The sequence below is a fragment of the Dama dama genome, chromosome 12 (assembly GCF_033118175.1).
Source record: "Dama dama isolate Ldn47 chromosome 12, ASM3311817v1, whole genome shotgun sequence".
NCBI classification, from domain to species: Eukaryota; Metazoa; Chordata; class Mammalia; order Artiodactyla; family Cervidae; genus Dama; species Dama dama.
Window position 1 is genome coordinate 57737614 of NC_083692.1, and position 27228 is coordinate 57764841.

Below are 27228 nucleotides of genomic sequence, written 5' to 3' on the forward strand. Positions count from 1 at the left end.
ACTTAAAGCATAATGGCAATTGTTCCACATTAGGCTGTAGCCAGTACATCACCCTACAGGGTCACCAGAGGAAAGTGCTACAGTTCCTTCCAGTATGGGATGGCTAGAATGGTTGGCCTATGTCTTCTATGAACACAAACTAACTGCACTTCAAATCCAACCATTCAGCTGTAGAATGCACACTTTAAACAATTCCAAAGCAAAGAGGGACATAAGTGAACCATGCCAAGAAACAGAGGAAAATAATAGAATGGGAAAGACTAGAGATCTCTTCAAGAAAAGTAGAGATACCAAGGGAACATTTCATGCAAAGATGAGCACAATAAAGGACAAAAACATTATGGACCTAACAGAAGTGGAAAGTATTAAGAGGTGGCAAGAATATACAGAACTATACAAAAAAGGTATAAATGACCCAGATAACTATGATGGTGTGGTCATTCACTATAGCCAGACATCCTGGAGTGTGAACTCAAGTGGGCCTTAGGAGGCATTACTACAAACAAGGCTAGTGGAGGTGATGGAATTCCAGCTGAGCTATTTCAATCTTAAAAAATGATGCATGAAAGTCCTGCACTCAATATGCCAGCAAATTTGGAAAACTCAGCAGCGGCCATAGGACTGGAAAAGGTCAGTTTTCATTCCAATCCCAAAGAAGGGCAAGGGCAAAGAATGTTCAAATTACCACACAACTGCACTCATCTCACACACTACCAAAGTAATGCTCAAAATTCTCCAAGCCAGGTTTCAACAGTACGTGAACTGTGAACTTCCAGATATTCAAGTTGGATTTACAAAAGGCAGAGGAACCAGCGATCAAATTGCCAACATTTGCTGGATCACAGAAAAAGCAAGGAAATTCCAGAAAACATCTACTTCTGCTTCACTGACTAAGCTAAAGCCTTTGACTGTGTGGATCATAACAAACTGTGGAAAATTCTTCAAGAGATGGGAATACGAGGCCACCTTACCTGACTCCTGAGAAATCTGTATGCAGGTCAAGAAGCAACAGTTAGAACTGGACATGGAAGAACGAACTGGTTCCAAATTGGGAAAGGAGTATGTCAAGGCTGTATATTGTCACCCTGCTTATTTAAATTATATGCCGAGTACATCATGAGAAATGTTGGACTGGATGAAGCACAAGCTGGAATCAAGACTGCTGGGAGAAATATCAATAACCTCAGATATGCAGATGACACCACCCTTATGGCATAAAGTGAAGAAGAACTAAAGAGCCTCTTGATGAAAGTGAAAGAGGAGAGTGAAAAAGTTGGCTTAAAATTAACATTCAGAAAACTAAGACCCTGGCATCCACTCCCATCACTTCATGACAAATAGATGGGGAAACAATGGAAACAGTGAGAGACTTTAATTCTTTTTGGACTCCAAAATCACTGCAGACGGTGACTGTAGCCATGAAATTAAAAGATGCTTGCTCCTTGGAAGAAAAGTTATGGCCAACCTAGATGGCATACTAAAAAGCAGAGACATTACTTTGTCAACAAAGGTCCATCTAGTCAAAGCTATGGTTTTTCCAGTGGTCATGTATGGATGTGAGAGTTGGATTATAAAGAAAGTTGAGCGCTGAAGAATTGATGCTTTTGAACTGTGGTAGGAGAAGATTCTTGAGAGTCCCTTGGACTGCAAGGAGATCAAACCAGTCAATCCTAAAGGAAATCAGTCCTAAATATTCATTGGAAGAACTGATGCTGAAGCTGAAACTCCAATACTTTGGCCACCTGATGTGAAGAACTGACTGATTTGAAAAGACCCTGATGCTGGGAAACATTGAAGGCAGGAAGGAAGGGGATGACAGAGGACGAGATGGTTGGATGGCATCACTGACTTGATGCACATGAGTTTGAGTAAGCTCCAGGAGTTGGTGATGGACAGGGAAGCCTGGCATGCTGCAGTCCATGGGGTTGCGAAGAGTTGGACATGACTGAGCTGAGAATGATATTCTTAGGCATACTATCTGAGAAATACAGTTCTAAATAATTTCATAGTCAAATATTATATTTCATGGCAAACTTTTTTCCCTATGCATAGATATATTCCAACACTTAGGCCTCCTCTCTGATATTAAATATGAGATATTTAATAGACACTTCCCTGATAGCTCAGTTGGTAAAGAATCTACCTGCAATGCAGGAGATCCCGGTTCAATTTCTGGGTTGGGAAAATCCACTGGAGAAGGGATAGGTTACCCGCTCCAGTATTCTTGGCCTTCTCTTGTAGCTCAGCTGGCAAAGAAGCTGCCTGCAAGGTGGGAGACCAAGGTTCAATCCCTGGGTTGGGAAGATCCCCTGGAGAAGGGAAAGGCTACCCACTCCAGTATTCTGGCCTAGAGAATTCCATGGACTATACAGTCACAAAGAGTCGGACATGACTGAGTGACTTTCACTTTCACTTTTTCTGATATTAAAATCTTTTCAACAGATTATAAGCTATGATTAAATGCAACTTAAATTCAAACCACTAAGTGATATTAATCCCAGTAAAATTATTTAAATCTACACTTCAAATTGAGCTACTCATATAATTTTCCATTTCTAATTAAACCAATTAAAGGGGGTTTATTTCTACTGACCTACTTTCTAGAATTTAAAAAACAAACTAGGGAAAAATATCTTCTGAAAGGGGATGCTTCCAGAGCTTCATTAAAACAATTAAAAAACTCCACGGGTACAATTTTTATTTACTAGCTTGCTTATGGTTCAATAGTACAGTGTAAAAAAGGACTAGAAGAGGATTATAAAGAAAATTAATAAAAGCAGAGTTAAGAAGCAGTTCATTGCTGCTTTTATGCTTTGAGGATAGCAAACTAGTAAAGCCCTGAAAGAGAGACAGTATTAAGATTTACTTTACCCAAGCCTGCATTAAAGTTGATTAAAAGGTTCCACTGAAATAGCAAAATCCCCATCTCTAACATGCTTCAGTATAAAATTTAAAGTTAGGGGGGAGGAGCCAAGATGGCGGAGGAGTAGGACGGGGAGACCACTTTCTCTCCTACAAATTCATCAAAAGAATAACTGAACGCAGAGCAAACTTCGCAAAACAACTTCTGATCGCTAGCTGAGGTCATCAGGCGCCCAGAAAAGCAGCCCATTGTCTTCGAAAGGAGGTAGGACAAAATATAAAAGATAAAAAGTGAGACAAAAGAGCTAAGGACGGAGATCCGTCCCTGGAGCTCTTAGGCGGCATTGCTTGGGGTAGGGTCCGGGCCTGAGTGCCCTGAGGACAATCGGAGGGAGCTTCTGTGAGTTGCCAACATGAACTGTGGGAGACCAAAAGAGAGAGAGTAAATTAACCGGCCCGAACACACTGCCTGCCGTTCGCAGAACAAAGAGACCGAGAGGGTCTAGAGAGGAGCTTGCAGGCTGCGGACCTACCCCCACCGGAGGCAGGAGGCAGGGGGGAGGGGAAGGTCGCAGTGAGACACAGGGCGCAGGCACCCGACCGGCGCGGGCGGGGACTGGGGCTGGGGACGCGGACGCGGAGGGCAGAAGGCGCGCGCACCCGACTGGCGCCAGCGGAAACTGAGACTGGGTCCGCGGAAGGGAGGGGGCGCGCCACACCTGGGGAGAGTGCGCCCACCAAGCCCCTGGCTGCCTGGACCGCTCTGACGGGGAAGGCACAGAGAGCGGGCGCAGCTTTTCCTTCCGCGCTTTTGTGGAACACCCGAGGGCTGGAACCTCGCGCAGCGCGGGGCGCGCTCCATATAGAACAGCCGGGAGCCTGAGCGGCGCAGACGGAGAGGGCAGCGTCGGCCCCTCCCGGCAGCGCCAGCCCGTCCCCAGAGCGCCAGCCCCTCCCGGCAGCGCCAGCCCCTCCCCGCAGAGCGACGGAACTAGCTACCTGAATAAGAGTCCACCTCCGCCCGCCTGTGTCAGGGCGGAAATGAGGCTCTGAAGAGACCGGCAAACAGAAGCCAAATAAACAAAGGGAACCGCTTCAGAAGGGACTGGTGCAACAGATTAAAATCTCTCTAGGAAACATTGACTACACTGGAGGAGCCTGTAGATATCGAGAAGCGTAAGCTGGAACGAGGAGCTATCTGAAACTGAGCCGAACCCACACTGACCGCAACAGCTCCAGAGAAACTCCTAGATATAATTTTACTTTTTTCTCTCTTTTTTTTTTTATTTATTTTTTTTCTTTTTTATTTTTTCTCTTTTATTTTCCTTTAAAATCCCCTATTACTCCCCCATTACTCCTTAACTTTCATTTCCATAGACTTTTACGATTTTTTAACTAGGGGGAAAAAAAAAATTTTTTTTTTCTTTCTTTCCTTTTTCTCTTCTATTTTCTATTTTTCTTTTTCTCTTATTTCTTTTAAAGTCCACTAGTACTCCTCTACTACTCCTTAATTTTCATTTCCAATACACTATAACCTTACAAAAAAAAAAAAAAAAAAGAGGAGAAGCCCTATTTTTAAACTGAAGATTATTCTCTCCCAATCTTGACTCTCTGTTTTCTACCTCAGAACACCTCTATTTCCTCCTTTCCCCTTCTCTTCCCAATCCAATTCTGTGAATCTTTGTAGGTGACTGGGCTACGGAGAACAGTCTGGGAACAGACAGCTGCGTAGATCTGTCTCTCTCCTCTTGAGTCCCCCTTTTTCTCCTCCTGTTCATCTCTATCTCCCTCCTCCCTCTCCTCTTCTTCATGTGACTCTGTGAACCTCTCTGGGTGTCCCTAACGGGGGAGAATCTTTTAGCCATTAACCTAGAAGTTTTCTTATCAGGGCTGTATAGTTGGAGAAGTCCTGAGACTACAGGAAGAATAAAACTGAACTCCAGAGGCAGGAGACTTAAGCCCAAAACCTGAGAACACCAGAAAACTCCTGACTACAAGGAACTTTAAGTTATAAGTGACTGTCCAAAAGCCTCCATACCTACACTGAAACCAACCACCACACAAGAGCCAATAAGTTTTAGAGCAAGACATACCACGCAAATTCTCCAGCAACGCAGGAACATAGCCCTGAACGTCAACACACAGGCTGCCCAAGGTCACACCTAACACATAGACCCATCTCAAAACTCATTACTGGGCACTCCATTGCTCTCCAAAGAGAAGAAATCAAGCTCCATGCACCAGAACACCGATGCAAGCTTCCCTAACCAGGAAATCTCGACAAGCCAATCGTCTAACCCCACCCACTGGGTTAATCCTCCACAACAAAAAGGAACCACAGACCTCCAGAATACAGAAAGCCCACTCCAGATACAGCAATCTAAACAAGATGAAAAGGCAAAGAAATACCCTACAGGTAAAGGAACATGAAAAATGCCCACCAAGTCAAACAAAAGAGGAGGAGATAGGGAATCTACCTGAAAAAGAATTTAGAATAATGATAATAAAAATGATCCAAAATCTTGAAAACAAAATGGTGTTACAGATAAATAGCCTGGAAACAGAGATTGAAAAGATTCAAGAACTGTTTAATAAAGACCTAGAAGAAATAAAAAAGAGTCAATTAAAAATGAATAATGCAATGAATGAGATCAAAAACACTTTGGAGGGAACCAAGAGTAGAATAACGGAGGCAGAAGATAGGATAAGTGAGGTAGAAGATAAAATGGTGGAAATAAATGAAGCAGAGAGGAAAAAAGAAAAAAGGATCAAAAGAAATGAGGACAACCTCAGGGACCTCTGGGACACTGTGAAACGCCCCAACATTCGAATCATAGGAGTTCCAGAAGAAGAAGACAAAAAGAAAGGCCATGAGAAAATACTCGAGGAAATAATAGCTGAAAACTTCCCTAAAATGGGGAAGGAAATAGCCACCCAAATCCAAGAAACCCAGAGAGTCCCAAACAGGATAAACCCAAGGTGAAACACCCCAAGACACATATTAATCAAATTAACAAAGATCAAACACAAAGAACAAATATTAAAAGCAGCAAGGGAAAAACAACAAATAACACACAAAGGGATTCCCATAAGGATAACAGCTGATCTATCAATAGAAACCCTCCAGGCCAGAAGGGAATGGCAGGACGTACTGAAAGTAATGAAAGAGAATAACCTACAACCTAGATTACTGTATCCAGCAAGGATCTCATTCAGATATGAAGGAGAATTTAAAAGCTTTACAGATAAGCAAAAGCTGAGAGAATTCAGCACCACCAAACCAGCTCTTCAGCAAATGCTAAAGGATCTTCTCTAGACAGGAAATGCAGAAAGGTTGTATAAACGTGAACCCAAAACAACAAAGTAAATGGCAAGGGGACCACACCTATCAATAATTACCCTAAATGTAAATGGGTTGAATGCCCCAACCAAAAGACAAAGATTGGCTGAATGGATACAAAAACAAGACCCCTATATATGCTGTCTACAAGAAACCCACCTCAAAACAAGAGACACATACAGACTAAAAGTGAAGGGCTGGAAAAAAATATTTCATGCAAACGGAGACCAAAAGAAAGCAGGAGTCGCAATACTCATATCAGATAAAATAGACTTTCAAATAAAGGAAGTGAAAAGAGACAAAGAAGGACACTACATAATGATCAAAGGATCAATCAAAAAAGAAGATATAACAATTATAAATATATATGCACCCAACATAGGAGCACCGCAATATGTACGGCAAACGCTAACGAGTATGAAAGAGGAAATTAATAGTAACACAATAATAGTGGGAGACTTTAATACCCCACTCACAACTATGGATAGATCAACTAAACAGAAAATTAACAAGGAAACACAAACCTTAAATGACACAATGGACCAGCTAGACCTAATTGATATCTATAGGACATTTCACCCCAAAACAATCAACTTCACCTTTTTCTCAAGTGCACACGGAACATTCTCCAGAATAGATCACATCCTAGGCCATAAATCTGGTCTTGGAAAATTCAAAAAAATTGAAATCATTCCAGTCATCTTTTCTGACCACAGTGCAGTAAGATTAGATCTCAATTACAGGAAAAAAATTGTTAAAACTTCAAACATATGGAGGCTAAATAACACGCTTCTGAATAACCAACAAATCATAGAAGAAATAAAAAAAGAAATCAAAATATGTATAGAAATGAATGAAAATGAAAACACAACAACCCAAAACCTATGGGACACTGTAAAAGCAGTGCTAAGGGGAAGGTTCATAGCATTACAGGCTTACATCAAGAAACAGGAAAAAAACCAATTAAATAACCTAACTCTACACCTAAAGCAATTAGAGAAGGAAGAAATGAAGAACCCCAGAGTTAGCAGAAGGAAAGAAATCTTAAAAATCAGGGCAGAAATAAATGCAAAAGAAACTAAAGAGACCATAGCAAAAATCAACAAAGCTAAAAGCTGGTTTTTTGGAAAAATAAACAAAATTGACAAACCATTAGCAAGACTCATTAAGAAACAAAGAGAGAAAAACCAAATTAACAAAATTAGAAATGAAAATGGAGAGATCACAACAGACAACACTGAAATACAAAGGATCATAAGAGACTACTACCAGCAGCTCTATGCCAATAAAATGGACAACTTGGATGAAATGGACAAATTCTTAGAAAAGTATAACTTTCCAAAACTGAACCAGGAAGAAATAGAAGATCTTAACAGACCCATCACAAGCAAGGAAATCGAAACTGTCATCAAAAATCTTCCAGCAAACAAAAGCCCAGGACCAGATGGCTTCACAGCTGAATTCTACCAAAAATTTAGAGAAGACCTAACACCTATCTTACTCAAACTCTTCCAGAAAATTGCAGAAGAAGGTAAGCTTCCAAACTCATTCTATGAGGCCACCATCACCCTAATTCCAAAACCAGACAAAGATGCCACAAAAAAAGAAAACTACAGGCCAATATCACTGATGAACATAGATGCAAAAATCCTTAACAAAATTCTAGCAAACAGAATCCAACAACATATTAAAAAAATCATACACCATGACCAAGTGGGCTTTATCCCAGGAATGCAAGGATTCTTTAATATCCGCAAATCAATCAATGTAATACACCACATTAACAAATTGAAAGATAAAAACCATATGATTATCTCAATAGATGCAGAGAAAGCCTTTGACAAAATTCAACACTCATTTATGATTAAAACTCTCCAAAAAGCAGGAATAGAAGGAACATACCTCAACATAATAAAAGCTATATATGACAAACCCACAGCAAGCATCACCCTCAATGGTGAAAAATTGAAGGCATTTCCCCTGAAATCAGGAACAAGACAAGGGTGCCCACTCTCACCACTACTATTCAACATAGTGTTGGAAGTTCTGGCCACAGCAATCAGAGCAGAAAAAGAAGTAAAAGGAATCCAGATAGGAAAAGAAGAAGTAAAACTCTCACTGTTTGCAGATGACATGATCCTCTACATAGAAAACCCTAAAGACTCTAGCAGAAAATTACTAGAGCTAATCAATGAATATAGTAAAGTTGCAGGATATAAAATTAACACACAGAAATCCCTTGCATTCCTATATACTAACAATGAAAAAACAGAAAGAGAAATTAAGGAAACAATACCATTCACCATTGCAACAAAAAGAATAAAATACTTAGGAGTATATCTACCTAAAGAAACAAAGGACCTATACATAGAAAACTATAAAACACTGATGAAAGAAATCAAAGAGGACACAAACAGATGGAGAAACATACCGTGTTCATGGATTGGAAGAATTAATATTGTCAAAATGGCTATTCTACCCAAAGCAGTCTATAGATTCAATGCAATCCCTATCAAGCTACCAACGGTATTTTTCACAGAACTAGACCAAAGAATTTCACAATTTGTATGGAAATACAAAAAACCTCGAATAGCCAAAGTAATCTTGAGAAAGAAGAATGGAGCTGGAGGAATCAACCTGCCTGACTTCAGACTCTACTACAAAGCCACAGTCATCAAGACAGTATGGTACTGGCACAAAGACAGAAATATAGATCAATGGAACAGAATAGAAAGCCCAGAGATAAATCCACGAACCTATGGACACCTTATCTTTGACAAAGGAGGCAAGGATATACAATGGAAAAAAGACAACCTCTTTAACAAGTGGTGCTAGGAAAACTGGTCAACCACTTGTAAAAGAATGAAACTAGAACACTTTCTAACACCATACACAAAAATAAACTCAAAATGGATTAAAGATCTAAATGTAAGACCAGAAACTATAAAACTCCTAGAGGAGAACATAGGCAAAACACTCTCCGACATAAATCAAAGCAAGATCCTCTATGACCCACCTCCCAGAATATTGGAAATAAAAGCAAAACTAAACAAATGGGACCTAATGAAACTTAAAAGCTTTTGCACTACAAAGGAAACTATAAGTAAGGTGAAAAGACAGCCCTCAGATTGGGAGAAAATAATAGCAAATGAAGAAACAGACAAAGGATTAATCTCAAAAATATACAAGCAACTCCTGCAGCTCAATTCCAGAAAAATAAATGACCCAATCAAAAAATGGGCCAAAGAACTAAACAGACATTTCTCCAAAGAAGACATACAGATGGCTAACAAACACATGAAAAGATGCTCAACATCACTCATTATCAGAGAAATGCAAATCAAAACCACAATGAGGTACCATTATACGCCAGTCAGGATGGCTGCTATCCAAAAGTCTACAAGCAATAAATGCTGGAGAGGGTGTGGAGAAAAGGGAACCCTCTTACACTGTTGGTGGGAATGCAAACTAGTACAGCCGCTATGGAAAACAGTGTGGAGATTTCTTAAAAAACTGGAAATAGAACTGCCATATGACCCAGCAATCCCACTTCTGGGCATACACACCGAGGAAACCAGATCTGAAAGAGACACATGCACCCCAATGTTCATCGCAGCACTGTTTATAATAGCCAGGACATGGAAGCAACCTAGATGCCCATCAGCAGATGAATGGATAAGGAAGCTGTGGTACATATACACCATGGAATATTACTCAGCCTTTAAAAAGAATTCATTTGAACCAGTCCTAATGAGATGGATGAAGCTGGAGCCCCTTATACAGAGTGAAGTAAGCCAGAAAGATAAAGAACATTACAGCATACTGACACATGTATATGGAATTTAGAAAGGTGATAACGATAACCCTATATGCAGAACAGAAAAAGAGACACAGAAATACAGAACAGACTTTTGAACTTTGTGGAAGAATGTGAGGGTGGGATATTTCAAAAGAACAGCATGTATACTATCTATGGTGAAACAGATCACCAGCCCAGGTGGGATGCACGAGACAAGTGCTCCGGCCTGGTGCACTGGGAAGACCCAGAGGAATCGGGTGGAGAGGGAGGTGGGAGGGGGGACCGGGATTGGGAATACATGTAAATCCATGGCTGATTCATATCAATGTATGACAAAACCCACTGGAAAAAAAAAAAATTTAAAGTTAGAGAGTCCTAGGGGAAAGACTCAAGACTAAATTTACACCAATTTTAACCATAGAATTTAGCCTCTGAGCCATTGGCTACTTATTCTGTATCCTAAGTCCCAAAGCAGTACCAAGAGGGCATATTTCCTACTCCAGGGCAGTTCAATAATCTTGTGTTCAATAATCTAGGGATAGATTAACTGTGAAGAGTAAACCATGTTATAATACCATATTTCCCAAACAACAAAAGAATAGCTAATACGGTGATCAAACCCCATCCTGCCATCTTTGTTGTTGTTCAGTCGCTAAGTCATGTCTGACTCTGTGACCCCATGGACTGCAGAACACCAGGCCTCCACGTCCTCTACTATCTCCAGGAGTTTGCTCAAGTTCATGTCTGTTAAGTCAGTGATGTTATTTAACCATCTCATCTTCTGCCACCCTTTTCTCATTTTGCCTTCGATCTTTCCCAGCATCAGGGTCTTTTCCAATGAGTTGTCTCTTCACATCAGGTGGCCAAACTGTTGGAGCTTCAGCTTTAGCATCAGTACTTCCAATGAATATTTAGGGTTGATTTCCTTTAGGATTGACTGATTTGATCTCCCTGCAGTCCAAGGGCCTCTCAAGAGTCCTCTCCAGCACTACAATTCGAAAGCATCAATTCTTCGGTGCTCAGTCTTTTCTATGGTCCAACTCTCACACCCATACATGACTTTTGGAAAGACCATAGCTTTGACTATACAGACCTTTGTTAGCAAAGTGATGTCTTTGCTTTTTAATACTCTATTTACATTTGTCACAGCTTTCTTTCCAAGAAATTTTGGAACCCAAGAAAAGAAAATTTGTCACTGTGTCTACTTTTCCCCCTTCTATTTGCCATGAAGTGATGGGACTGGATGCCATGATCTTTGTTTTTTGAATGTTGAGTTTTAAGCCAGCTTTTTCACTCTCCTCTTTCACCCTTATCAAGAGGCTCTTTAGTTTCTTTTCACTTTCTGCCATTAGAGTGGTGTCATCTGCCTATCTGAGGTTGTTAATATTTCTCCTGACATCTTTATGAATACCCAAGTTTCAAATTACTCGTTAATTCCCTACTCAAACTTTAAACCCACATTATTTTAAGTTCCTTACTTCCAGATAAGCCCATTAATTATAAAGTTACTTCATTTCTTTTAAGAATCAGGAAGCTCACATGTGGTATGGACATTCAATGCTGATTTTCAGTTTTTAAAAACTACTGGATATAGCCTTTAAAACTGTGTCACCTTGGAAGTAAAGTATGGACTTTACTTCAATATAATGTATCAGCTGGTCTGTCAGTTGTGATGAAGATCTCCTACTCTTACCAGAGGTTAACAACAGGGAAAGTGGGTACCATGGGTACAGAAGAACACTGTCCGGTATATCTAAAATGCACTGTCCTGTATATCTAAAAGCATTCTAAAGTTAAAAAGTTTATTTAAAAAACTCTAGGTCACCAGAAATTTCCTCCTCATACAACAGGTATAGCCTCGCTTTGAATGGAGTCAAAGGAAGATCCTTAATTCTGAGACTGTCACCCTAAAAAAAGTTAGGTGGTAATTTGATAAGAAAATTACTATAACATCAGCATGGTTAGTAGGCATATTTCAACAGTCAATAAGGTATCTTTATTACTTAAAAAAAATAAGGCAAATAGTATCTTGGAAAGCTGGGTGGCAGACAACCCTGTCTTTTAATTTAATCACTATATATTCATGAAACTCAAATTATATACACAGCATTGTGGTATTTACTTGGCATAAAGCAGAACACAAAAGCAACGGAAGATGTGCCCCCTACTCCCACGAATTCACCATCAAGTTAGGGCTATAACAGGGCCAGGACACTTAGGATAATGATATTGTGTCCCTCCTTCCCATGAGCACACAGACTCTGATGGACACTTCCCAGAAGACATAACAGATGACAGCACTAGGTGCATGAATACTGTGGCTAACATCACTTTGGAATAAAAAGTATATAGTCTTTTACTCAATGTTTTCCTAAAGTGGTATCAAAATGGCTTTGTTGCTGTTCATTCATTCATTCATTCATTCAGCATATACAGGTACTATGTCCCAGGTGTTGTAAGTGCTGAAGACACAGCAATGAATAAAACAAATACTCAACTCTGATGGAGACAGATGATATATAACATAGATGGTGACACGTACTGTGAAGAAAAATAAATTCAGAGTAGGTGAGAGAGCTGATGAAGAGACTGTGGTGTGGTCATGTGGATGCTATTTCATACAGGGTATTCAGAGGAAGCATTTCTGATATTTGAGCAGATATAAGAATTAAGAGAGCGATGTAATTTATTTCCTTTCTTCTTTCCTTCCTTCGTTCCTTCCCTCTCTCCCCTCTTCCCCTCATCCAACCCACGGAAATTTTTTCCAAATAGAGGGGAAAATAAGTGCCAAGGCTCACTGATGCTTCAGAAAAGGTAACATAACAGTAAAAACTATAGCTAACATTGACTACATATTTGTCGCGTTTGGTGGCTAAGTCATGTTTGACTCTTTTGCGCCCCATGGACTACAGCCCTGCAGGCTCCTCTGTCCATGGGATTTCCCAGGCAAGAATACTGGAGTGGGTTGCCATTTCCTTCTTCAGGGGATCTTTCTTACTCAGGGATCAAACATGCATCTCCTGTATCAGCAGGTGTATTCTCAACCACTGAGCCAAATGCTGATGTTAAGTACTCATGGTACATTAAAGAAAACCAACAACTCTTTGCCATGCTTCCCATGAAGAGGATCTACTTCCCTCTTCTCTTGAATTTGAGCTGGCCCTGTGACTAGCTCATGCTCAAGGTTCTGCCTCATGGATAACTCAGTAGCTTGTAATTGTTATTATTATTATTATTTGGTCTAGTTCCTCTATTCAGATCTTCTTAGAGCAGGGTCCCTAGTCTGTGAGAGTGTGAGTGTGTGTGTGTGTCTATGTGTTTAATTTCCAATGGCAGGTACATAAGTATATACTAATTAAAAGTGGCTTGACTGGTTTACTACACACACGTCCTTGGACAAGGAAGATTATACAGCAGGGGTTCTTAACCTTGGCACTATTGACATTATGGGGCCAAATACTGTATGTAGTGAGGGGCTGTCCCATGCACTGCGGGATGTTCGATGTTCACCTCTGACTTCTGCCCACTAGATACAGCGAGAATCCCCTTCAACTCCCAGCAGTGACAACCCAAAATATCACTGGACATTGCCAAATATCAAATTGGGGGCAAAGTCACCCATTGCTGGGAACCAATCATTGAGAACAAGTTTCCTTACAGAGTCACAGCAGGCTGTTCTTACCATCTAGTTAATTTTTTAAGCAGTGAAAGAAAAGTGTTAGTCAGTCGTGTCTGACTCTTTTGTGACCCCATGGACTGTAGCCCACCAGGCGCCTCTGTCCATGGGATTTTCTAGGCAAGAATACTGGAGTGGGCTGCTATTCCCTACTTCAGGGGATCTTCCCAACCCAGGGATCAAACCGAGGTCTCCTGCATTGCAGGCAAATTCTTTACCAGTTGAGCCACCAGGGAAGCAAACTCCTACCAAACATACATTTTCCAACTAAACGTCAGCAACTTAGTTTCAAACTTAGAAATCTGGTTAATTTTTCAACCACTTGAAAATGTTCAAGGCCACTAGCTTCAGAACAGTTTTGAAATTTAGCCTTCTTGAAACTTCAAGTTTTAATGCAGTGTATTGCCAATCTTCTTATGTAAGTAGACTTCCATTATTACCAGGTAACATATATATAATGCACCCATTCATTTAAAGCAAACCAAGTATACAGAACAATTAATTCATAATAATAATTTTCAGTAACAAAAGAATATCTCATCTTGAATACTAATTTGTGGGTGATTAGTCCTCTCTTATTAAAGACCACTATGTGTTTTTAAAGAACCTCTTGATGAAAGTGAAAGACGGCAGTGAAAAAGCTGACTTAAAACTCAACATTAAAAAAAATAAGATCATGGCATCTGGTCCCATCACTTCATGGGAAACAGATGGGGAAAAAATGGAAACAGGGACAGACTTTATTTTCTTGGGCTCCAAAATCACTACAGTTGGTGACTGCAGCCATGAAATTAAAAGACATTTGCTTCTTGGAAGAAAAGCTGTGATCAGCCTAGACAGCATATTAAAAAGTAGAGACATTCCTTTGCCAACTAAGGTCCATCTAGTCAAAGCTATGATTTTTCCAGCAGTCATGTATGGATGTGAGAGTTAGACCATAAAGAAAGCTTAGCACCAAACAACTGATGCTTTTGTGGTGTTGGAGACTCTTGAGAGTCCTTTGGACTGCAAGGAAATCCAACCAGTCAATACTAAAGGAAATCAACCCTTAATATTCATTGGAAGGACTAATGTTGAAGCTGAAGGTCCAAAACTTTGGCCACCTGATGCAAAGAACTGACTCACTGGAAAAGACCCTAATGCTGGGAAAGATTGAAGACAGGAGGAGAAGGGGATAACAGAGGATGAGTTGGTTGGATGGCATCATCAAATCAATGGACTTGAGTTTAAGCAATCTCTGGGAGATGGTGAAGGACAGGGAAGTCTGGCATGCTGCAGTCCATGGGGTCGCAAAGAGTAGGACATGACTTAGAGACTGAACAACAAAAACCACACACTATAGAAGCAGCTGTGTGTGAAATGCAGTTACTGTAATACAGTTATTGTATGTAAAGTGTGAAAATATGTAAACATATGTGTGTATCTATTTTAAATATGTAAGTATACATATTTCTTGTTTAGTCACTAAGTTGTATTCAACTTTTTGTGACCCCATGAACTGTAGCCTGCCAGGCTCCTCTACCCATGGGACTTTCTCAGGCAAGAATACTGGAGTGGGTTGCCATTTCCTTCTCCAGGGGATCTTCCCGACCCAGAATCAAACCCACATCTTTTGCTTCTCCTGCTTGGCAGGCTGAGTCTTTACCACTGAGCCACCTGGGAAACCACATTATTTTTACATAAATAGCATGTGTATGTAAATATGTATGTATAATACAAGCAATAACTATACTTGAAAATATTTATTGAATCAATAGAAAGTTTAGGTTAGGAAAGAAGCAATATAATGTGCTGCTTAAGCTTGGACCATGGAGCCTGACTGCTCCAATTTGGATGCCAGCCCTGACACCTGCCACTGCCCCTGGGCAAGACTCTTTACTTCCTCATGTCAATTTTTCTCACTTCTGAAATGGAACTGTTGTGGACATTATTAATTGGGTTACTCATTTACTACTAGGTGACATTCCTGATTTCCTATTATGGAAAACAAGTGGAAGAATTACTTTTTGGTAATGTGTGTTGGTCATTATCTATTCTGTCATTAATCATATCTTGAGTTCTACAAAAAAACAGTATTTCTCTCCTATTAGTAGCTAATAGATAATTTCATTTTTGCATTTAACCAATGAGATTTGCTGTATTTTGGGGCTGGGAATGGAAAAGAACCTTCCAATTGAAGTAGATGTGAATTGGTGCCAAGTACCACTTATCATACTTTACTGAATAAAATTATATGGCTAGTCTTTGGCTATAGAAAAGGGAGAATATAGGAAAGACAGGCAAAGAAGCCTTGGATTGCAATAAGGAAAAAAATAAGTAAAATCATGTACTCATAAGCTGCAGTTAGCATTGTAAATTACTGCAACCAGCATGAGTTTGTAGTAAGAAGCATAAAAATGTTCATATCCTGTGATCCAGTAAGCCAATTTGAAAAATGTATAAGAAGGAAATAATTGAACCAAAGCACCACACTTGATCAAAAGCACTCAGGGAACCATTATCTATCAGAGTAAAAACTGGAAAAAAAAATCTAAATAGTCTAACAACAACAATGGATTAGTAAATTATGGTATATCTAAAGTATTATCAATAGTAAAAACTGCATTTACTGAGCACAATCCCCTCAAATCACAAATACCAATTACAGCTGAAAATTACCCTGTTTCACTACATATATAGTTCTGCTTATAGAACAGAACTTTCAGGAATAAAGAACTTAAAAAAAAAAAACAGTCTCTAAATCCAAGAGGTGGAGGTAGTGGGGGGAGAAAAAAAAGACAAGTATCACAAGCAGTCAGTCAATGAACAATCATAATCTAACTGGATTTGAGTCCAAAGTACTTCATTAAAGTTTACAACTTTTTGTCCTCACACCATTTCTAAAATCTGGCCTTCAGAGACTTTATAGGCTCTTTGAAGTGTTGAAATTAAGAGAGTAGAAACAATAGAGAGAAATACAATTATATTTTAAGTTAAATGCTAAACTCAGCAGTAAAATAAAGATTGTGGGATTTGAGAAAAGCCTGAGAACTGAGGGAAGTGCAGCGTTCAGGACAATGTCATGGAGGGAGGGGAAATGATTTGCATGCAGTGGAGACAAGAAAGAATTAAGGGTGGAAAACAACACAGTTAAGACCCTGGGTGGGGAGGGGAGATAGGAGACAAGCCTGGGCTCCCTGCAAGGCCTGATGGATGAAATCAGGTCATGGAACACTCATCATAAGACACTTTCTTCAGTACCCTGAGGGGCTTCTGAGTCATGGGAACATCACACAGTGGGTCGTTTTTTTTTTTTTAAAGTGGTGCTCTACCTCTGGCAATGGTTTTGCACTCTGCAGTATTCAGAACCCTAGGCTTTTGAATTTCTCCTTCTTTGGCATTATTTTTTGCTATGACCATACTCATTTTATCCACTCAATTACAGAGGCAAAGCAAAGGACAATGGTAACAGCTGATGTTTTTAAAAACACGTGAGATTAAAAACATATTTCTGCAAAGCACCATTCTGGTATACTCTCCCTAAACAGAACAGTAATAATTCTTTTAATCAATAATTACAATGGTTTCCCTCTGGAGTTCATAAAAGAAGTAACGCAGATCTTTAGAGTTCTTGCAAATATTTTTAAAAGTCTAATAAAATTGGCATATGTACCCATGGTGATATCTCAAGGGAAATTAAAAGATCATTCACTTAAGTAACTTTATTATTAGGTTGGTACAAAAGTAATTGTGGTTTCAAACAAGGAATTTTAAGTCATTATAACTAGGCTCAAACACATCTTTATTAATCAAAATAGGAACCATTACAAACAACACATTTTTTTGCCAAGGAGAAATAGGTTTGTTTATTCCTGAAGCATAAAAATCCATACTTCAGAATCCAATGAACTCTCGGAAAGCATTTTCTGCCTCCTGCTGGTTATGGAAGCGTTTTCCCTGCAAAAAGTTGTCGAGATGCTTGAAGAAGTGGTATTAGTTGGCGAGAGGTCAGGTGAATATGGCAGATGAGGCAAAACTTTGCAGCCCAACTCGTTCAACTTTTGAAGTGTTGGTTATGTGAAGTGTGGTTCAGCATTGTCATGCAGAAGCATCGGTTCCTTTTTGTTGACCAATGCCAGCTGCAGGTGTTGCAGTTTTTGGTGCATCACATCAATTTGCTGAGCATGTTTCTCAGATGTGATAGTTTCACCGGGATTTAGAAAGCTGTAGTGGATCAGACTGGCAGCAGACTACCAAACAGTGACCATGACTGTTTTGGGGTGCCAGTTTGGCTTTAGGAAGTACTTTGGAGCTTCTACTCGGCCTAACCACTGAGCTGGTGGTTGCCAGTTGTCATATAAAATCCACTTTTCATTGCACATCACAATTTAATCAAGAAACAGTTTGTTGTTTCATAGAATAAGAGACGACACTCCAAAATGACTTTTTTTTTTGGTTAGGTCACGAGGCACTACTTATTGAGCTTTTTCATCTTTTCAATTTGCTTCAAATGCCAAACGACTGTAGGATAATCCTTTGGCAACTTCTCATGTAGCTGTAAGAGGATCAGCTTCAGTGATGGCTCTCAGTTGGTTGTTGTTACTTTCCAATGGCTGGCCATTGTGCTCCTCATCTTCAAGGCTCTCCTCTCCCTTGCAAAACTTCTTGAACCACCACCACTGCACTGTACATTCGTTAGCAGTTCCTGGGCCAAATGGGTTGTTGATGTTGCGAGTTGTCTCTGCTGCTTTACAACCCAGTTTGAAGCTGAATAAAAAAACTGCTCGAATTTGTTTTTTGTCTACCATCATTTATACAGTCTAAGAGAATACAAATAGCAAGTAATAAGTCATTAGCAAAAAAAAAACATAAAGCAAGAAATGTGCATTCAAATGATGTATAACATAACCACATGTATTTAAGAATCTATTCCAGTATCATACAGCAAAGTTCAACATTGCAAAACCACAATTACTTTTGCATCAACCTAATATCATTTTAAGTGCTTATTTTGACAGAACAATTAGTTTTACCTGCCAAATTAAAAAAAAAAAAGAAAGAAAACAAATAACTGAAATTTATTTTGATAAGACAGTTTTTCCAAACCTAAAACCCAGGAAGGTGGGAGAGAGGAAGGATAACAAGTAATCCTCAATGGCTGAAACACTGGGAGAGATTTAGTCATTATATATACATTTAAAAAATAAACTTAGTAAGAAAAAAAAAAAAAACGGCCTTCTGTCTAGTCTCATTGTAGTCGTGTTACCTCCGCTGTCATACCTCCTCACTGTGTTCTCATCTAGACTTCCAAATGTCTTGTCTCATTCTTTAAATCTATCACCCCCGCAAAGCTGCCAGAGTGAGCCTCATTAAACTGTACTTGCATATCACACCCAGCTCACACACTTCAGCACTAGAGCAACTCCACAGGACACCATCTCAACTCTGAGGCACAGCTATCTTCCTTCATCAGGTCCTCCTCTTCCCCAGTGTGACCGCTCAAGTTTTACACTGTCAAAATTCTTTTCCTTATGGTTCCCTGAGCAAGTCTTGCTCTCTTACTTCCATGCTTTTGACCACGGTGTTTCCTTGCCTATTATTTCACCCACCTCCAAAAGAACAAAAGCAAAGCATTTTCGTTCTCCCTGGAAAATTCAAGAGATGGGTCTGCGAAGCATGTCTCCATATCAGCAGGCAGCTGAGGAGTGTTTCTCCTGCATTCCTAATCACCTTTGAACTTGCTGGTGAGTCTGTCTCCCCAAAGGGTACTGGGAGAATCTGCTAGCATCTCTATGTTTCTAATGCCTACAGTAGTCCTGGGTCTGTAATAAGCACCCAAGAAAGGTGCCCTTCCCTGGTAGCTCAGACGGTAAAGAATCTGCCTGCAATGCAGGAGACTCAAGTTTGATCCCTGGGTCAGGAAGATCCCCTGGAGAAGGGAATGGCAACCCACTCTAGTATTCTTGCCTGGAGAATCCCATGGACAGAGGAGCCTGGTGGGTTATAGTCTCTGGGGCTGCAAAGAGTCAGACACGATTGAGCAACTATTACTACTACTAAGGTGTGTTGAATAAATTATTTAGAAATTCACCAAAAATGTTAATGAATTCCCTAGCAATTAAGATTAAAATTAGGTTCTTTAAGAAGAACCCAACCCAGCAAAGGGTGTCAGTACTGGTTACAGCTTCTTGAATATTTTCTCTATGTTAATTACAGGTGAAAGGGGGCACCTTTTTTTTCTTGTCTTTAAATTTAGTGGACAAACATAATGTCAGTACTGTCAACAAAGTAGTTTTGGGGAAAGTCTCCATGTGTATCAGGGTAAGCCAACTCGTGTGAAAGCAAACATATATAAAGATACACCGGTTGGGATGTACTAAGTTCCAAGTATCCAAGATACCTAAATTGAACCCGGACTCTGGAGCCACACTGCCTGGGCTGGACTATTTATTAGCTGTATGATCTTAGACTAGTCTCTTCAGCTCTCTACATCTCAGCTTCCATATCTGTAGAATAGAAATAATAACTGTATCTACTGGATGCTATAAGGCATATGGCAGGCCCTATATGAGAGTTAATTACTGATAATTAAACTAGTTAAATGACATAAGGGGAATTTATAAAAACTAAAGTAACTTAAAGCTTAGAAGTAGGATGGGTAAGCTTGTGGGTGGTTTGATATGGTAGCTTAATATGTCATCCAGGGCCTAGATTCTTCTTGGTACCCTGGAATAACTCCACTTTAAGGCTGGCATCTCTCAGAGTAGCTTAATCAATCAGAATGCAGAGGCAAACAAGAGTACTGATACTCAGTCTGACTGGATGTCTTGGGTTACAAGCTCTCTATCACTGGACAGAGGGACATGGACTCCACAGATTAGCTGAGGCCTCCCAAGGCCCACCTCCAGAGCCAGAGGTGGGAGCAACTTCCCCTGAAGTGTGTGGACCTCAAAACAAAAACATGGGTACCTTTGGGAAGTTGGGAGATGAGGGGAGATGCTAGATAAGCAACCAATAAGAAGAAAAGACGCAACGGTGAAAATTCATGACTTTCAAACCACATAAACTTTATTTTTTCTTAGTCATCTGTATTCAAAAGTCGTATCAGGTTTAGCAACCAGGCGCAAAAATTCCTTTCAACCAAGATGAATTTTTAGCATGACACAGCCAACAAAAAGCGCTGTTCTCAGGGAAAATCCCCCAACTTAGAAGCATCTGCTTCTAATTTCCACAATGAAATCTTTGATTCCTTCATTCATGGCACTTGCACTCAATTCCCTCTGACACAGGAACTGCAGTTTTCTAGATAATAATTTTGCTGTGAAATTCTCATTATCTGGTTGAGATGTTTAAAGAATGAATTAAGTGTTTGGGAAGTTGCTAGCTTTCTTATAACACTGCAAAATGATTTTACATGTCATGAAATGGTTCTTAATAACAGGAATGAAATAAACATACAAACTGGAAATGTAAAAGTCCATTGTCAGAATAGGAAAATAAGAAGTACAGTAACACAAAACAATTCAGAGCAAACAATGAACTATAGCTATACATTAGCAAGTATGAATCCCCAAAAGAGTGCTGAACAAAAAAAGCCAACTTGCAAAAGACTATATACGCTATGATACTTTTCTATGAAGAGAAAGTTCAAAAACAGACAACCAATGATTCATTTAGGAATATGTGTGTGTGTGTTTGTGTGGTAAGACTATAAAGAAAGGCAAAGGAACAATTAACTTTAAAATTGCAATAGTGGTCCTGAGGGATGTAAGAGGCTGGGGTAGGGAATGTCTTCAGAAACGGGCAGGGACTGCAAAGGTGCTACAGAAAGTCTTTTTCTTAAGCTTAGAAGTAAATACAATGGTGTTCTTTGATAACTATTACCGCTTAAAATGCACAGAGACCTTATAAACACTCTACTATGTAGCTTTCATAATTTAGCAAAGTTAAATAAATCAGAGGTACTGATGTTAAAATGCTGTGAATAGCCACATACTACTGATTAAACTTTAAAAAGATATGTAACAACAAGTTATACAAGAATTAAGTCAGAACTCAGGTAGTTACCAACCAACAATGCATCCTGAAAGGAATTTAGGATGAAAAAACAGGAGGCATTCTGTGTTTTAGATAAACAAACTCTATGCATATCTCGGGAAGAATTTCAATGACCCCAGATTCTTGTATCTTCTCAGAAACACACTAGAATCATTAACTTGTGATATCTGTTCTTTGTGATTAGTAGTAATGTTTTACCAAGATGTATGCTTGACTATCTGTATTTCCTAGCCCCCAGATTCATATATACTGGCTCCTCTCCTGCCTCTTCAGAACAGTTTACTCAGAGCTACTGAATGGCTATTTCCTGGGCTATACAGTTCTCAGTGAGAATAAAACTTAAACTGAGAAACACACAACTCTCACGTTTTTTTTTTTCGTCAGCAGAGGATTGTGCCTGGGCTTCTGCTACTAAACGAAAAAGTAATGCAATAAAGTGCAATCAAATGAAAATCTTACCAATGAATCAGGTCTTAAAGATGGCCTAGTCCAACTCCTTAATTTTATAGGTTAAGAAACTGACACTTCAAGAGAATGACTGGGCCAAGATGACACCAGGAAGGTTTAGGCAACTGGTATGCTTTTCCTTCCAGAGTCTTTCTCCTCTAAGTTCTAGCAAAAACTCTCATAGGGAAGAAACAATTTAAACTAGTCTCTTTTCAGAGAGCTCATATTTTATACATTTGAGTAAAAAGTTAAGAAACATGCTAAAATGATTCACTAAAGTCAACATATCCAAATGATAGCAAAACCTGCCTTTCATCCTCCTAGCTCTAGAATTTTATATGTAAAAAAAAAAATTTTACAAAGCCAGCAAAAGACTTTGAAATGCTAAGAATCCAATTTTACACTTACACATATAAATTATGGGCCAAAATTATTTCGGGGCACACCCAAATGAGCAGCATTACCTGGACACACCCTCACACTCACACACATACTATGCATGTGTCAAATGTGCAGAATGGTGTGACGTGAGACTCACAGGGCCAGGCACCCTCCACAGTAAAAGATCAAAAGCACAGTCTATAGACTTCAAAGTAAAAGATTCCTCCGGACATTCTAATGAGGCTTTATAGTGCTACAAAAGTCTTAATTTAATATTCCTTTGGGGGTTTTGCTCTAACTATGTAAGTTAGAAAGAAACTGTCACACAAATACATAAAGACACCTGAAAATATCAGTTTAAAAAGTCAAAGAAAAACTGATTATTTTAATCATTAAAAAAACCGTTCTCAGAACTCTGATTTACAGTTTCAAAGACTCTTAAGAGAAATGATAAATGTTTGTTTTACACATGGCTTCCGTTTTTAGACTCAAGTATAGCTAATTTACCATATGTAATAGTTGCAGGTGTAGACCAAAGTAATTCAGTTATTTATACATATATATTTAAATATATATTTAAACATAAACTTATATATTATTTTTCACGTTCTTTTCCATTATAGGTTATTGTAAGATATTGAATATAGTTCTCATTGCTATATAGTAAACCCTTGTCATTTGTCTATTTTATGTACAGAGTGTGTATCTGTTAATCCCAAACTCTTAATTTACCCTCCCCTTTTCCTTTGGTAATCATGGCTTTGTTTTCTATGTCAGTGAATTCATTTCTGCCTTGCAAATAAGTTCATCTGTATTAATTTTTAGATTCCACATATAAGAGCATATAATGTTTATCTTTCTCTGCCTGACTGACTTCACTTAGTACACTAATCTCCAGGTCCATCCATGGTGTTAGAAAAGGCATTATTTCATTCTGTGCATGGTTTACTAACATTCTGTTGTATATGTGTGTCTGTCTCTGTGTGTGTACACACCACATCTTCTTTATCCATTAACTGGACACGGCCATTTGACAGACACTTAGGTTGCTTCCATGTCTTGGCTATTGTAAATAGTGCTGCTATGAACACTTGGGTGCATGCATCTTTTTAAACTAGTTTTTGTCTTTTCTAGATATATGCATATATATATATATATGCAATATATATATATATATATGTCTTTTCTAGATTTATTATCGTTTTATAAAATATTTACCATTGCTATTGTCATACAGGGATTTATCTCTGATACATTAAAACACATCATTTCTAACAAAGACTTCAGTACCATTTCGGTTACCAGAGACCAACAATCTAAACTTTAAAAACAAGTCCCACCCACCTCCAGCAATGGCCACAGGACTGAAAAAGCTGAGTTTTTATTCCAATTTCAAAGAAGGGCAATGCCAAACAATGTTCAAACGACCATTTAATTCCTCTCATTTTCACATGCCAGCAAGAAAATGCTCAAACCAGGCTTCAACAGTATGTGAACCAAGAACTTCCAGATGTACAAGCTGAACTTAACAAAGGGCTTCCCAAGGGGCACAGTGGTAATGAATCTGCCTGCCAAGGCAAGAGACCAAGTTTGATCCCTGGGTTGGGATGATCCCCTAGTGGAGGAAATGGCAACCCACTCCAGTATTCTTTCCTAGGAAAGCCCATGGAAAAAGGAGTTTGGTGAGTTACAGTCCATGAGGTTTCAAAAAGTAGGATGTGACTGAGCATATACATGCACAGAGCAACCAGAGATCAAATTGCCAACATCCGTTGGATCACAGAAAAAGCAAGGGGATTCCAGAAAAACATCACACTGACTATACTAAAGCCTCTGACTGTGTCAGTTCAGTTCAGTTCAGTTCAGTCGCTCAGTCGTGTCCGACTCTTTGCGACCCCATGAATCGCAGCACGCCAGGCCTCCCTGTCCATCACCAACTCCCGGAGTATACCCAAAGCCATGTCCATCGAGTCGGTGATGCCACCCGGTCATCTCATCCTGTCATCCCCTTCTCCTCCTGCCCCCAATCCTTCCCAGCATCAGGGTCTTTTCAATGAGTCAACTCTTTGCACGAGGTGGCCAAAGTATTGGAGTTTCAGCTTCAACATCAGTCCTTCCAATGAACACCCAAGGACTGATCTCCTTTAGGATGGACTGGTTGGATCTTCTTGCAGTCCAAGAGACTGTGTGGACCACAACAAACTGGAAAATTCTTCAAGAGATGGGAATACCAGACCACGTTATCTACCTCCTGAGAGACCTGTATGCAGGTCAAGAAACAACTTAGAACTAGACATGGACTGGTTCGAAACTGGGAAAAGAGTACTTCAAGGATGTATATTGTCATCCTGCTTATTTAATTTATATGCAGAGTACATCATGTGAAATGCCAGGCTGGATGAGTCAAAAGCTGAAATCAAGATTGCCAGGAGAAATATCAATAACCTCAGATATGCATATGATACCACCCTAATGGCAGAAAGTGAAGAGGAACTAAAGAGCCTCTTGATGAAGGTGAAAGAGAAGAATGAAAAAAGTTGGCTTAAAACTCAACATTCAAAAAACTAAGATCATGGCATCCAGTCCATCACTTCATGGCAAATGGATGGGGAAAAAGTATGAACAGTGGCAGATTTTATTTTCTTGGGCTCCAAAACTACCTTGAGGTTGACTGGGCCATGAAATTAAGATGCATGCTCCTTGGGAGGAAAGCTATGACAAACCTAGACAGCATGTTAAAAAGCAGAGACATCACTTTGCTGACCTCAAAGCTATGGTTTTTCCAGTAGTCATGTACAGATGCAAGAACTGGACCATAAAGAAGGCTGAGCACCGAAAAATTGATGCTTTTAAATTGTGGTGCTAGAGAAGACTCTTTGGAATTCCTTGGACTCTAGGAAGAAGACTCTAGGGAATTCAATTCTAAAGGAAATCAACCCTGAATATTCATTGGAAGGACTGATGCTAAAGCTGAAGGTCCAATACTTTGGCCACCTGATGCGAGGAGCTGACTCACTGGAAAAGACCCTGATGCTGGGAAAGACTAAGGGCAGGGGGTGACTGAAGATGACATGGTTGGATGACATCATCAACTCAATGGACATGAGTCTAAGCAAACTCTAGGAGACAGTGAAGGACAGGGAATCCTGCATGCTGCAGTCCATGGGGTCGCGAAGAGTGGGACTTAGAGATTGAACAACAGTAACCCACATACACCCCACCCCCCACTCCCCTGATACATCAACAGATCATTAGCCAACCTACTTTAAGGAGATGAAAGTGGCCAGTATTACTCTGGAGAAACATGAATCCAAGACTGTTAAGACTGCTATGGGGAACTTCACTGGGAGTCAGGGCTGCAGCCTTAGGTTTTTCCCAAGGGAATCTTCAATGAGAAGCTGGCTCTCCTCTACCTGCCATCCAGTGTTTAATTCCCGTAGCTTCTGGAAGACAGCTACCATGAATTTGTCAGTTTCATCTAGTGCGCAATCTCATTTTCCAGTGGTGCTTACCTATATACTAACATTCTATTTCCCATATACCAATCCACAGGCCTTATTTCTGGAACTCTTCTCAACTAGGACTTTGAAATAAAGTAAGAACCAAGGTCAATGAAATTATTACCCACATATTCCAAAGGGAATAGAAATAAAAGCCACTTAACACTGAACCTCTAGGTTTCCTGGTGTGTGAAGTCAACAAAACCCAGCAGTGAGTCACTAAATTTGACCTGCCTATTCATTGGATTTTTCTGGTCTGTGCTATGTACCCCCCTTGCCTGTTGCCAAAAGAGAGCACTCCTTCTTACAGTAATCGTCCTCTAAAGCTGTGAGAAAGACTTAAAGATTGATTTTCAAAGGGTGTGGAGGAAGGAAATCAAAATTACACCTTACCCTACACTAACAAGGTTAATCTTCTATGAAAAATGGAACTACAGCACAGTCTTGAAGGTTGATGTTAAAAACAAACAAGCAAACCAATCAAACAAGCGAAAAAAAAAAAAAAAAAAAAAACAGAAACCACCCTGTCTCTGCTCAGGACTGCTTTTCTATACAGCTCTGACCATGCTGAAAAGGCAACTAGTCCTGAGACTGACCTACACACTTTTATCCTAGAGAAACCAGATGAGCAGTTTATTCCAAGGTCACACTCCATCACTTCTAGCAGGACAACTGAATAAGACCAATAGTACATCACTGCATTACCCCCACAAAAGGCTATATTTTGCCAATAATTGCCGTGGAATCATCTCATCTTAGGTCCAGAGGCAAAACTATTCAAGTGTTCAAAAAGCACTCATTAGAAGAGAGGTGTCTCTTTTGCTTCATGACTCTTACTTGGAAGAGTGAATTAAGAAAATATGGTATTGGTCCTAGACACGGGCTTTCTAGGGAAGGCTGGAGGAGAATTCCTTTTCTAACACAAGATTTAGAAACTTGTAAGTTATCTACTGGCCTTGCAGGTTTAGTAAAAGTCTCAGGAAATTCAGGAGATAAAATCCTGAGATTCTGTTAAGATTCTTTCAGAAATATCTTCCAGTTAGGGTTAGGAATTAATCCGCCTATAATTTGGAAATTATTTGCTCTAAGAGTGTAAGAAGTCATGACAGTTCATGAAAAACCTACAGCTAATATTATACTTAACAGTGAAAGACTGAATGGTTTCCCCCTAATACTGGAAACAGGT

General features: G+C 39.6%; 1 protein-coding gene across 7 annotated transcripts in view; it reads right to left on the reverse strand.

The window, feature by feature from the left end:
* Positions 1-27228, reverse strand: part of FRMD6 (FERM domain containing 6) — a 259825-nt gene that overhangs the window by 39788 nt on the left and 192809 nt on the right. The window lies entirely within an intron of this gene.